Here is a 14,172-nt window from a genome sequence, read left to right on the forward strand (position 1 = left end):
GTTAGCACTGTTGCCTCACAGCACCTGGGACCCAGGTTCAATTTGGCCTTGGGAGTTTGCACATTCTCCCTGTGCCTGCATGGTTTTTCTCCGGTTTCTTCTCACAGTCTAAGGATGTACAGGTTTGGTGGATTGGCTGTGCTAAATTGCCTCTTAGTGTCCAAAGGTGTGCAGGTTAGGTGGCGTTACAGGGATTGGGTGTGATAGTGGGCCTCGGTAGGGAGTGGGAGCTCTTTCAGAGGATCGGTGCAGCCTTGATGAGCCGAATGGCCTCCATCTGCACTGTAGGGATTCCATATCTGTTGGTGGATTGGCCATGCTAAATTGCCCCAGGGTGTCCAAAGATGTGCAGGTTAGGTTTAGTTACGGGGTTTCAGGGATAGGGCGGGAGCCTGGTTAGGGTGCTCTTTCAAAGGATCAGTGCAGACTCAATGGGCTGAATGGCCTCATTATGCATTGTAGGTATTCTATTCTATTCTTGTCTATTCTACCTGGTCTTCTATTCTGCCCACCTCCTGTGCCACTTTCCAACTATATAATCCATCTATCTGTCCATTCCTACCCTACCCTCCTATACTGCTGTGAATGATCATTTAAATGAGTGTACTGCTCAACTCTGTTTCTCTCCACAGATGTTGGCAGACCAGCTAAATCTATCCAGCAATATCTGATTTCATGCTAACAGTAATGTTGCTCATAAAGACAGATGCCAGCAATACGGTAATTGAAGCAGAGGAAATGGCAGAGATGGTTACAAATCACTTGTTCTCGGTCTTCCTGTGGAGGCAAAGCAGAAAGAGAGATGAGGAAAGGAGGTTCTGTGCGGATCTGCTGACAACCGCCTTTCTTTTTCACTGACGGGATTTGACCAACGGAATTGTTCACATCTTGTTCAAGGAAGGATCAAATAAAATTGGCACTTCCATTTCAAATCTGTTGTGAAGTAACATTCTCTCATTTGATTTGAAAGCTGACTGTTGTGAAGCTGCAACCGAGCACACTGGGCTTTGTGCCGCTGTTTCTGTGGTGTCCTGGTCATCACATTCGCCGATTGAAAACCGGACAGAAACATTCTCAAATCTTTCACATTAACCGTGAGACAAGTTAGAATGATTTAAGTTTGTTGCAGGATGTTATCGGGATCTCGGGTGCTGCAGCCAATTCTATTTACTTTTACCCCGGCCTCAAAATGCATTCAGCAACATCAGAAATGCTGAATTGTCCTGAAGCAATGAGATGGCAAATATGTCCGCATTTTGACAAAGTTCACATATTAGCGGTTTGTCAGTCCACAACAAAATTGAATTGGTTTACAGCTTTAATTATCATCTGAAACATGCATATAAAGACAGTTGCAAGCGATTCTGTGACTGAATTAGAGGAAATGGCAGAGATTTAATAGAGCCATCTTTTAAAATATCTATCTTCACGATAACGAAATAGGAAAAAACACTCGGGGACTCGGTACAGATCCTGTGGCATCCCTCTTTCTTCAACACGAACGGGATGAAGGCGCCAGAATGTTTCACACACACAACAAAAAGGAATCAAATATAATGAAAATATCATTCTCAAATCTCTACCTGTAAAACTATCCCATTTCATTTCAATGCTGACTGTGCTCAATCCCAAATGAGCACAATGAAGAAGATTGCTTATTATCACAAGCAGGCTTCAATGAAGTTACTGTGAAAAGTCCCTAGTCACCACATTTCAGCGCCTGTTCGGGGAGGCTGATATGGGAATCGAACCATGCTGCTGGCCTGCCTTGGTCTGCTTTAAAAGCCAGCGATTTAGCCCAGTGTGCTAACCAGCCCCAATAGGGTTTGCATTTCCCAGTGCTCGAAACTTTGTCACAATGAAGCTCAGAGAATTGTGCTGGGTCTCAGGATTACTCACAGTAACAATACCACTACACCATCACCTCCCCAGTCAAGCGCTTTGCAGAGCTCGTCCGGGATATGAACACGGGACCTCTTGCATTTTGGAAACCCCTAAGCGCAAATCATACCCCACGGTTTCCATGGTATCTTCATGGAGTCAGTGTCTTTGTGAGTTTCCTCTTTAGACAATCAGGTGAAGCTTCGTCCTCACACAGAACACGTGTATGGTTTCTCCCCTTAGTGAATAGTGTGTTTTTCACGCTGTAACTGGTTAAAGCTCTTTCCACAGTCAGTTCACTGGAACACTCTCACTAGGGTGTGTGTGTGTCTCGGTGCTTTTCCAGTCACACTGATGTTTGAAATATTTTCCCACAAACATTTTGATTCCACATTCATAGTCTGAGGATATTCTGGTCTTGATCAATTGAGTGACACTGTCAGATCTTAATGTGATATTTGGTTTCTGTTTCATGTCTGAAAACGCTTTCCTAATGCCATGTAAACGGAGTTTACAAAGGTCACATTATCAGCACAGGATAGAAATTCAGAACAGTTATTTCCAGTTTTGGGGAAACATATTTTTCTCTCTTCTGTCCCCAAAGCTGTAAATCCCCGTCCCACACACTCTTCCTCCTCCCTGGGACTGAAATCCAAATAAAGTATGAGATCATTATTTCTGTATCCTGTTACCAAATTTATATAATTAGAGGTAAGAATATGCTTTATAAGTCACTTCATCCATGACTTGTGACGGACATTAATCTGAATCACCCTGACTGAGCAGACAGAATAACAGATGTTAACCTTGTGTCCAGAACTGACTTGTGTGGAGATTTGATGAGCAATCGCAAAGGTTGTTTCTCCAAATCTTCCAGGGTTTCCTTTGTTCTTCCTCTCCCTCTCGAACTAAGTTATACCGGATATCAGACTTAGGGCCCATTCTGGTTCTCTTGCTGCTGACTAAATAACTTCAATCAAATATGGAGAAGACTCAATCCACTGTTCAGTCCCTGCTCCAATCTCCATTCCTTTTTTTAAAAAAAATATATTTTATTCAAAATTTTGTGGCCAAATATAACAGTACATAGTTTTTCTTTTGAACAACAACAAAGCAATATAAATAACCGTGGCCAATTTTAAACAAATAAATAAATAATATATAAACAAAAACAAAACTGACTGGCAACTGCCTTGTCAAAAATAGTTACTCTCCAAAGATACAATCCAACAATCCTATATACATTACCTATAACAAGTGTCTATACATATAGAATGACATCCCTGAGAGTCCGTCCGGTTCCTTCCACCCCCTCCCCCCTGGGTTGCTGCTGTTGTCTTCTTCTTTTCCATTCCCTCTATCTTTCTGTGAGGTAGTCGACGAACGGTTGCCACCGCCTGGTGAACCCTTGAGCCGAACCCCTTAATACGAACTTGATCCGTTCTAACTTTATAAACCCTGCCATGTCGTTTATCCAGGTCTCCACACCCGGGGGTTTGGCTTCCTTCCACATTAACAATATCCTGCGCCGGGCTACTAGGGACGCAAAGGCCAAAACATCAGCCTCTCTCGCCTCCTGCACTCCCGGCTATTCTGCAACCCCGAATATAGCCAACCCCCAGCTTGGTTCGACCCGGACCCCCACCACCTTCGAAAGCACCTTTGCCACCCTCACCCAGAACCCTATCCGCCACTATGGTCTTTGCCTCAAACATTACCCGCTTCCCCACGAATATAGCCACCCCCCTGTTTTTTGCGTCTAGCCCCGAATGAAACACCTGCCCCACCCATCCTTTGCGAAGTCTGACCTGGTCTATCAGTTTCAGATGCGTCTCCTGCAGCATAACCACATCTGCCTTAAGTTTTTTTAGGTGTGCGAGTACCCGTGCCCTCTTAATCGGCCCGTTCAGCCCTCTCACATTCCACGTGATCAGCCGGGTTGGGGGGCTCTTTACCACCCCCCCCCTTGTCGACTAGCCATCTCCTTTTTCCATCCAGCTCCTCTCCCGGTTCCCACGTAGCCGTATCTCCCACCAACGGCACCCTCCCGCCCCGACCACCCCACCCCATACCAGCTCCCCCTTCTCCCCAGCAGCAGCAACCCAGTTAACCCCCCCCCCGCTAGATCCCTTTCCAGCGTAATTGCACCCCCCCATGTTGCTCCCAGAATTCAGCAAACTCTGGCCGACCTCGGCTTCCCCCCGTGACCTCGGCCCCCACTGTGCGAGGCCCCCTCCTTCCTGCTTCCCTGTTCCCGCCATGATTACCATAGCGCGGGAACAAAGCCAGCGCTTCCCATTTGGCCCCGCCCCCAATGGCCGGCACCCCCAGCTCCCCATCCTCCCTCCCCCCCTCCCCCACGACATGGGGAAGAGAGAAAAGTTACAGGAAAATCATCTCTTCCCCCATTTCCCCCCCCCCCCTTCACCCCACCACTTTGTCCCAAACGTTCTTTTTCTAGCCCGCTTATTCCAGTTTCTCCTCGACAATAAATGTCCACGCCTCTTCTGCCGTTTCAAAGTAGTGGTGTTTCCCTTGATATGTGACCCACAGTCTTGCCGGCTGCAGCATTCCAAATTTAACCTTCCTTTTGTGCAGCACCGCCTTGGCCCGATTAAAGCTTGCCCTCCTTCCCGCCACCTCCGCACTCCAATCTTGATATACGCGGATCACCGCGTTCTCCCACCTACTGCTCCGGGTTTTCTTTGCCCATCTGAGGACCATCTCTCTGTCCTTATATCGGAGAAATCTCACCACTATGGCTCGAGGAATTTCTCCAGCCCTCGGTCTTCGCGCCATAACTCGATAAGCTCCCTCCACCTCCAACGGGCCCGTCGGGGCCTCCGATCCCATTAACGAGTGAAGCCTCGTGCTCACATATGCCCCGACGTCCGCCCCTTCTGCACCTTCGGGAAGACCAAGAATCCTTAAATTCTTCCTCCTCGCATTATTCTCCAGCACCTCCAGCCTTTCCACACACCTTTTGTGTTGTGCCTCGTGCATCTCTGTCTTCACCACCAGGCCCTGTATTTCGTCCTCATTCTCAGCAGCCTTTGCCTTCACGACCCGAAGCTCCTGCTCCTGGGTCTTTTGCTCCTCCTTTAGCCCTTCAATCGCCTGTAATATCGGGGCCAACAGTTCCTTCTTCATCTCCTTTTTAAGTTCTTCCACGCAGCGCCGCAGGAACTCTTGTTGGTCAGGGCCCCATATTAAACTGCCACCTTCCGACGCCATCTTGCTTTGTGCTTGCCTTCCTGGCCGCTGCTCTAGAGGATCCACCGCAATCCGGCCACTTTCCTCTCCTTTTTCCATCCGTGTCCAGGGGGGATTCCCTTCTGGTTTACCGCACTGTTTTTAGCCGTTAAAATTGCCGTTGGGGCTCCTATTAAGAGCCCAAAAGTCCGTTCCACCGGGAGCTGCCGAAACGTGCGACTTAGCTCGTCATCGCCGCACCCGGAAGTCCAATCTCCATTCCTGACATACTGACTCTATCCCTCTCCCTGGCAACAGTCTGAGACTTCGCCAGTCTCTTTGTAAACTTGGTTTCATACTTGATCCAATATGAGCTTCTGACCTCATAGAATTTACAGTGCAGAAGGAGGCCATTCCGCCCATCGAGTCTGCACTGGCCCTTGGAAAGAGCTCCCGAGCTAAGCCCACACCTCCACCTTCACCCGTAACCACCCCCCCCCAACCTTTTTACATACTAATGCAATTTACCATCGTCACCCCCCCGATTCGACAATTCCATCACACACCTGGCTGCTCTCCCACATTCTACCTCTGTAAACTTAAAGCCATCCAAAAGTCTGCTACCCATGTCTTAATTCACAGCAAGTTCCTTTCCCCTATGATCCCTGTGCTCCGAACTTGCATTCGCTCCCAGTCAATTCTCACCCTTGTTTTCAAATCCCTCCATGGCCTCGTCTCTCCCTGTGTCTGTCATCTCCTCCAGCTCCACAACCCCCTGTGATATCTGCACAGCTCTGATCCTGGACTCTTGTGCACCCCCGATTCTAATTACTCCGCCGCGGTTTTAAGTTCCTTCTGCCCCAAGCACTGAATTCCCTGCCTAAACCTCCCCGTCTCCACCTCACTCACCTCCTTTCAGACTCTTTAAAACTCATCTCTTTGTCCACGTTTTTGGTCAATTGTCCTGATATCTCCTTTTGTGTCTGGGTGCCTCACTTTGTTTTATAATGTTCCTGTGAAGTTGACTGGGATGATTTATGATGTTAAAGGTGTTATATAAATAGAAGTTGTTGTTGTTGACTGTAACCCTGACCTCCTGTTTTACATCCCATTGGTTTCACAACAAACTCTGTCTCTGATGTTTTGCCCCCTGCGGGTTTGCAGCCTCTATAAAGCCGGCGGCCGTTAACTCAGGCCTGTCACCGGGAGCAGGCCGCAGCTGTCCCCCCGCTCGATGCAAACCCGGGCCCGGAAACGTCTTATTGGTGTTTGGAGCCTCCACCGGGTTTCAGTAAAACCTCCCGGCCGAGTCCAGCATCGGCACTGCGCATGCTCCAGCTCACCAGGCCCTGGGAATGATTGACGGCAGCTCTGGTCCAATAGGAAGAGGGGCGTAACTGGAAAACCGAGCGGAGCGGCTGGTCCTTCAACCAATCGGAGTGAATGAGGGGCGGGGCTGAGCCCCGGCCGCCCACGTGATTTGGAGCATGCGCAGTGCCGATGATAGCTCCGGATTCAGGCGGTCGGGTCGAAATTGTTCCCTGGTCAGATCCCGCTCGGTGAGTTATGTGGGATGGATAGAGCCGGTTGAGGGGTCGGGAGGCTTCATAAACACTCCGTGTCGGCCCTCAGCCCCGAATACGAAGCTCGGATACGGCAGTTGAACCGGCGAACGCTGCTCGGGCTTTTCACCGAGACAGGCCCGAGTGGACGAAGTACGCGGCGGATCGCATGCGTAGTGAGCGAGAGCGACGGCTTTGTTCCGCCTCCCATTCACCCTGATTGGTTGGAGGACCACTCTCGGTCAGTCCTCCGGACACGTCCTCTGAACTGGAGCAAACCCTTCAGAATCATCCTGCAGATAGAAGTCTTGCAACACCAGGTTAAAGTGCAACAGGTTTGTTTCAAATCACTAGCTTTCGGAGCACTGCTCCTTCCTCAGGTGAATGAAGATGTAGGTTCTAGAAATATATATGTGGACAAAGATCCAAGACCAGGCTTTGAATGCGAGCATTTGCAACTAATTAAGTCTTTCCAGAGACAGGGGTGCGAGCATTTGCAGGTAATTAAGCCTTTAGAGATCTAGAGACGGGCATATCCTAGTTTGCGGACTATTAGAACAAATGTACATTTCTATAAAACCTTGTACTGCCACTGGACCTTCTGAAGTCTTTGAAAGCCAGTGGAGTACTTTTGAAACATATTCACTGTTGTGATGTAAGAAGCTGTAAGTACGCATGTGTAATCGCATTTAGTTTTAAAACTGTTATTTTCAAAGTGTATTCACTGTCATTAGTAACAAGGACAAGGAAGCCCTTTTATACCTCGAACATGTGCCTCCTGTAGCCATTTCACCTTCTGTACCTTTTCTATATTAACTATGTATTGATTTCAGAGCAAAAAACAATAATTACATTAATGATTATTCTGTAGTGAACATTGATTATCATTAGTGAATTGGTGTATTAGGTAATTATATTGTAAAAACTAGATCTTTATTTTAAAAAATAACACTTTCAATCAAAATGTTTCCAGAAACTGCAGAGCTTTCAGAATTTGTTTGAAAAAATAAATTACTTTTTAATTTTGAGAAGTTACTAGACATTGTGGGCTGGGCAGTGGTGTAATGGTATTATTTATTGGGCTAGTAATCCAGAGACCCAGATTAATGCTCTGGGGATCTGGGATCGAATCTGGCCATGACAGATATTCACATTGAATAAAAGTCTCAAATTAAAAGTCTAATGAGATTGTGGATTGTTGTAAAAACCCGTCTGGTTCACTCATGTCCTTTGGGAATCTGCTCTCCTTATGTGGCCTGGCCTACACGTGACTCCAGATCCACAGCAATGTTGTGATTGATTTGTAAGTGCCCTCTGGAATAGCCTCACAAGACACACAGTTCAAGGGCAATTGGAATGAGAAGTAAATGCTGGCCCAGCCAGTGACCCCCACCTCCCGTGAATGAATAATTTTTAAGAAGGCTCAGTGAGGTACAGTGAAAAGTATTGCTTTTTTAAATATAAATTTTGAGTACCCGATTATGATGGGGCAATTTAACATGGCCAATCCGCTAAACCTGCACAACTTTGGGTTGTGGGGGTGAAACTCACGCAGACACGGGGAGAATGTGCAAACTCCACATGGAGTTTGGAGACAGTGACCCAGGGACGGGATTCCAACACGGGTCCTCAGCGCCGTCGTCTCAGTGCTAACCACTGCACCACATGCCATTCTGAAAAGTATTGTTCTGCGAGCAGTCCAGACAGATTGTTCCATACATGAAAAAATCTAGGACATAGATAAATAAACAATGAAAATACACAGAGACAGACACCGGGTGAAGCATACCGAGTTTAGTACTACTCAGTGTTACCAGTGTATCTGGTATTAACCAAATGTATTCATTAAAATTTACTGTATTAATTAGCTATATGTCTGTCCAGATGATTAATTAAGTAGTGATCATTAATTGAGTTATAATTAATGAAACATTTTTTTTTTAATTCAATGGACGTGGGCGTCGCAGGCTGTGCCAGCATTTATTACCCATCCCTCATTGCCCTTGAGGGCTGGTTAGAGTCAACCACATTGCTTATGGGTCTGGAGTCACATGTCGGCCAGACTGGGTAAGGACGGCAGATTTCCCTCCCTAAAGGACATCAGTGAACCAGCTGGTTTCATAGACTTTTAATTCCAGATATTATATTGAGTTTAAATTCCATCACCTGCGGTAGTAGGATTCGAACCCAGTTTACACAGTCAGTTCACTCAACTCGCTCACTCGGCTGTGTGTTGTGTGGGTCTTGGTGCTTTTCCAGTCACACTGATGTTTGAAATCTTTTCTCACTCAGAACAGAGAAACATTTCTCCTTCCACATTCGAAGGATGATATTCAGATCCTGGTGAATCAACTGATTTCTATCTGATCTTAATGCAATATTTAGTCTGAATTTCCCGAATACAAATCTTCTATTGTCCCGGAAAAAGAGTTTACAAAACTTCGTCACTGAGGACCCGGATTCGAATACCAGCCCTGGGTCACTGTCTGTGTGGAGTTTGCACATTAGATCATAGATCATAGAATTTACAGTGCAGAAGTAGGCCATTCGGCCCATCGAGTCTGCACCGGCTCTTGGAAAGAGCACCCTACCTAAGGTCAACATCTCCACCCTATCCCCATAACCCAGTAACCCCACCCAACACTACGGGCAATTTTGGACACTAAGGGCAACTTATCATGGCCAATCCACCTAACCTGCACATCTTTGGATTGTGGGAGGAAACTGGAGCACCCGGAGGAAACCCACGCACACACGGGGAGGATGTGCAGACTCCGCACAGACAGTGACCCAAGCCGGAATCGAACCTGGGACCCTGGAGCTGTGAAGCAATTGTGCTATCCACAATGCTACCGTGCTGCCCGTGTTTGCGTGGGTTTCGCCCCCACAACCAAAAGATGTGAGGGGTAGGTGGATTGGCCACGCTAAATTGCCCCTTAATTGTGAAAAATGAATTGGGTACTCTAAATTTATTTTTAAAAAAGAAATGTGATTATGATGCCCCCAGAAGTTGGGACGTGGAGGTAGTGGTCGCAATGGACGCAGAGAAGGCTCTTGATCGGGTGGAATGGGAATATCTGTGGGAGGTACTGGGGCAGTTTGGATTTGGGCGGGACTTTATTGACTGGGTCAGGCTGTTGTATCAGGCTCCTGTTGCGAGCGTACGAATGAATAGATCAACATCAAACTATTTCCGGCTGCATCGGGGGACGAGACAGGGATGCCCCCTCTCCCCGCTGCTGTTCGGGTTAGCCATAGAGCCGCTGGCAATTGGGCTGAGAGCCTCCAGAGGCTGGCCGGGTTGGAGTGGAACACAGAATCTCGCTTTACGCAGACAACCTGCTCCTGTATGTTCCGGCCCCCTAGAAGGAATGGAAGAAATTGAGGATTCTGGGGGAATTTGTCCGGTTTTCGGCATATAAACTAAATATGGGGAAAAGTGAGATGTTTGCAGTCCAGGCGAGGGGAAGGGGAGGCGATTGGGGGAGCTGTCGTTCAGGATGGTAAGGGGATGCTTTCAATATTAATTAAAAAATTTAAAAGAGCAACTTGCAAACTCACTGTCAGTGAGTTCTCCCAGTGAGCCATAGAAGACACAGCCAGAGTGAGACAGAACCAAGAGTGAGTTTGGGAATTTGAATCTCGGTGGGAATTCAAAGCTGGGTGGGGAGGAGGTGCTTTTCATCCCTGGTAAGTGGCTGGTAAGTAGTGTTTCTGTTTTCTTTTTCTTTTCATTGGTATATATATATATTTTTTTCTTTGTTGTTTAATTATTTATTTATTTTTTGGGAAATTGTAATTGTTGAAGTTAACAGAAGGTTGAAGACATGGCAGGAGATCTCAGACCCGTGTCATGCTCCTGGTGTGCTATGTGGGAGCTCAGGGACATGTCCACTGTCCCAGGCTCCTTCATGTGCAAGAAGTGTGTCCAGTTGCAGCTCCTGTTAGACCGCTTGACGGCTCTGGAGCTGCGGATGGACTCACTTTGGAGCATCCGCGATGCTGAGGACGTCGTGGATAGCACGTTTAGCGAGTTGGTCACACCGCAGGTGAAAGGTACTGAGGGAGATAGAAAATGGGTGACCAAAAGACAGAGCAAGAGTAGGAAGGCAGTGCAGGTGTCCTCTGCGGTCATCTCCCTGCAAAACAGATATACCGCTTTGGATACTGTTGAGGGAGATGGCTCACCAGGGGAAGGCAGCAGCAGCCAGGTTCATGGCACCGTGGCTGGCTCTGCTGCGCAGCTGGGCAGGAAGAAGAATGGCAGGGCTATAGTGATACGGGACCCAATTGTAAGGGGAATAGACAGGCGGTTCTGCGGACACAATCGAGACTCCAGGATGGTGTGTTGCCTCCCTGGTTCAAGGGTCAAGGATGTCTCGGAGCGGCTGCGGGACATTCTTGGGGGGGGGGGGGGGGGGGTGAACAGCCAGCTGTCGTGGTGCACATAGGCTCCAACAATATAGGTAAAACAACGGGACGAGGTCCTACAAGCTGAATTCAGGGAGTTCGGAGTTAAACTAAAAAGTAGGACCTCAAAGGTAATAATCTTAGGATTGCTACCAGTGCCACAAGCTAGTCAGAGTAGGAATGTCAGGATAGATAGGATGAATGCGTGGCTCGAGAGATGGTGCAAGAGGGAGGGATTCAAATTCATGGGGCATTGGAACCGGTTCTGGGGGAGATGGGACCAGTACAAACCGGATGGTCTGCACCTGGGCAGGACTGGAACCGATATCCTGGGGTGGGGGGGGGGCGGGGGGTTGCCAGAGCTGTTGAGGAGAGATTAAACTAATGTGTCAGGGGAATGGGAACCGATGCAGGAAGTTGTAAGGTAGTAAAGGCAGGGGCTGTTTAGCTCAGGGCTAAATCGCTGGCTTTGAAAGCAGACCAAGGCAGGCCAGCAGCACTGTTCAATTCCCGTAACAGCCTCCCCGAACAGGCACCGGAATGTGGTGACTAGGGGCTTTTCACAGTAACTTCATTGAAGCCTACTTGTGACAATAAGCGATTTTCATTTCATTTTCAAACAGGGACAGAAACAAAAGGCAGTAAGGGGACAGTAAGGGGGAAAGTGTAAGGCAGAGAAGCCACAGTCAAAAATCAAAAAGTGCGACAGTACAAGGTACAGTGACTGAGGGGAACTCTGAGTAGGACCAGGAATACTAAAAGGAATAAAACGGGAAGTGAAAACATTAATGGCAAGCGACGCGGCAGGTTGTTACATGAAGATATGGGTTCAACGACAAGGAAAATTAGGAGAAAGGTTAAGAGGAAATATAACTTAGGAGAGGTTACTGATCGAGGTGTTAAGATTCAGAACAGAGGTAAAAAAGCCAACATAAGTGTACTTTACCTGAATGCTCGTAGTTTTTGGAATAAGGTAAATGAGTTGATGGCACAAATCATCGTGAATGACTATGATTTAGTGACCATTAATGAAACATGGTTAAAGGATGGTCACGACTGGGAGTTAAATATCCAAGGGTATCAAACTATTTGCAAAGACAGAGTGGATGGTAAGGGAGGTGGTGTAGCTCTGTTATTTAAGGATGACATAGGTGCTATGGAGGATAAGGTTGAATCCATTTGGGTGGAAATCAGGAATAGTAAGTCGAAAAAGTAACTGATAGGAGTAGTCTATAGGCCACCAAATAGTAACATTATGGTGGGGCAGGCAATAAACAAAGAAATAACCGATGCATGTAGAAATGGTATAGCAGTTATCATGGGGGATTTTAATCTACATGTCGATTGGTTTAACCAGGTCGGTCAAGGCAGCCTTGAGGGGGAGTTTATAGAATGTATCCGCGATAGTTTCCCAGAACAGTATGTAATGGAACCTACGAGGGAACAAGCGGTCCTAGATCTGGTCCCGTGTAATGAGACAGGATTGATTAATGATCTCATAGTTAGGGATCCTCTCGGAAGGAGCAATCACAATATGGTGGAATTTAAAATACAGATGGAGGGTGAGAAGGTAAAATCAAACACTAGTGTTTTGTGCTTAAACAAAGGAGATTACAATGGGATGACAGAAGGACTAGCTAAGGTTGACTGGGAGCAAAGACTTTATGGTGAAACAGTTGAGGAACAATGGAGAACCTTCCAAGCTATTTTTCACAGTGCTCAGCAAAGGTTTTACCAACAAAAAGGAAGGACGGTAGAAAGAGGGAAAATCGACCGTGGATATCTAAGGAAATAAGGGAGAGTATCAAATTGAAGGAAAAAGCATACAAAGTAGCAAAGATCAGTGGGAGACTAGAGGACTGGGAAATCTTTAGGGGGCAACAGAAAGCTACTAAAAAAAGCTATAAAGAACAGTAAGATAGATTATGAGAGTAAACTTGCTCAATATAAAAACAGATAGTAAAGGTTTCTACAAATATATAAAACAAAAAAGAGTGGCTAAGGTAAATATTGGTCCTTTAGAGGATGAGAAGGGAGATTTAATAATGGGAGATGAGGAAATGGCTGAGGAACTGAACAGGTTTTTTGGGTTGGTCTTCACAGTGGAAGACACAAATAACATGCCAGTGACTGATGGAAATGAGGCTATGACAGGTGAGGACCTTGAGAGGATTGTTATCACCAAGGAGGTAGTGATGGGCAAGCTAATGGGGCTAAAGGTAGACAAGTCTCCTGGCCCTGATGGAATGCACCCCAGAGTGCTAAAATAGATGGCTTGGGAAATTGCAAATGCACTAGTGATAATTTACCAAAATTCACTAGACTCGGGGGTGGTCCCGGCAGATGGAAATTAGCAAACGTGACACCACTGTTTAAAAAAAAGAGGTAAGCAGAAAGCGGGTAATTATAGGCCAGTGAGCTTAACTTCGGTAGTAGGGAAGATGCTGGAATCTATCATCAAGGAAGAAATAGCAAGACATCTGGTTGGAAATTGTCCCATTGGGCAGATGCAGCATGGGTTCATAAAGGGCAGGTCGTGTCTAACTAATTTAGTGGAATTTTTTGAGGACATTAACAGTGCGGTAGATAACGGGGAGCCAATGGATGTGGTATATCTGGATTTCCAGAAAGCCTTTGACAAGGTGCCACACAAAAGGTTGCTGCATAAGATAAAGATGCATGGCATTAAGGGGAAAGTAGTAGCATGGATAGAGGATTGGTTAATTAATAGAAATAAAGAGTGGGGATTAATGGGTGTTTCTCTGGTTGGCAATCAGTAGCTAGTGGTGTCCCTCAGGGATCAGTGTTGGGCCCACAACTGTTCACAATTTACATAGATGATTTGGAGTTGGGGACCAAGGGCAATGTGTCCAAGTTTGCAGATGGCACATAAGATAAGTGGTGAAGCAAAAAGTGCAGAGGATACTGGAAGTCTGCAGAGTGATTTGGATAGGCTAAGTGAATGGGCTAGGGTCTGGCAGATGGAATACAATGTTGACAAATGTGAGGTTATCCATTTTGGTAGGAATAACAGCAAAAGGGATTATTATTTAAATGATAAAATATTAAAACATGCTGCTGTGCAGAGAGACCTGGGTGTGCTAGTGCATGAGTCGCAACAAGTTGG

At 46.6% G+C, this 14,172-nt stretch overlaps 1 protein-coding gene and 1 long non-coding RNA gene across 2 annotated transcripts in view; both read left to right on the forward strand.

Annotated features, from left to right (window-relative positions):
* The window catches only part of LOC140419255 (uncharacterized), a 64,417-nt gene extending 63,485 nt beyond the window's left edge, over positions 1-932 (forward strand). The window contains exon 2 of the transcript XR_011945653.1: positions 633-932. The gene's annotated coding sequence lies outside the window, so the exon portion shown is untranslated. The remainder of the gene's footprint in view (positions 1-632) is intronic.
* Positions 1-14,172, forward strand: part of LOC140419278 (uncharacterized) — a 194,362-nt gene that overhangs the window by 104,048 nt on the left and 76,142 nt on the right. The gene's annotated exons all lie outside the window — the stretch shown is intronic.

This window comes from Scyliorhinus torazame, chromosome 5 (assembly GCF_047496885.1).
Source record: "Scyliorhinus torazame isolate Kashiwa2021f chromosome 5, sScyTor2.1, whole genome shotgun sequence".
Taxonomy (NCBI): domain Eukaryota; kingdom Metazoa; phylum Chordata; class Chondrichthyes; order Carcharhiniformes; family Scyliorhinidae; genus Scyliorhinus; species Scyliorhinus torazame.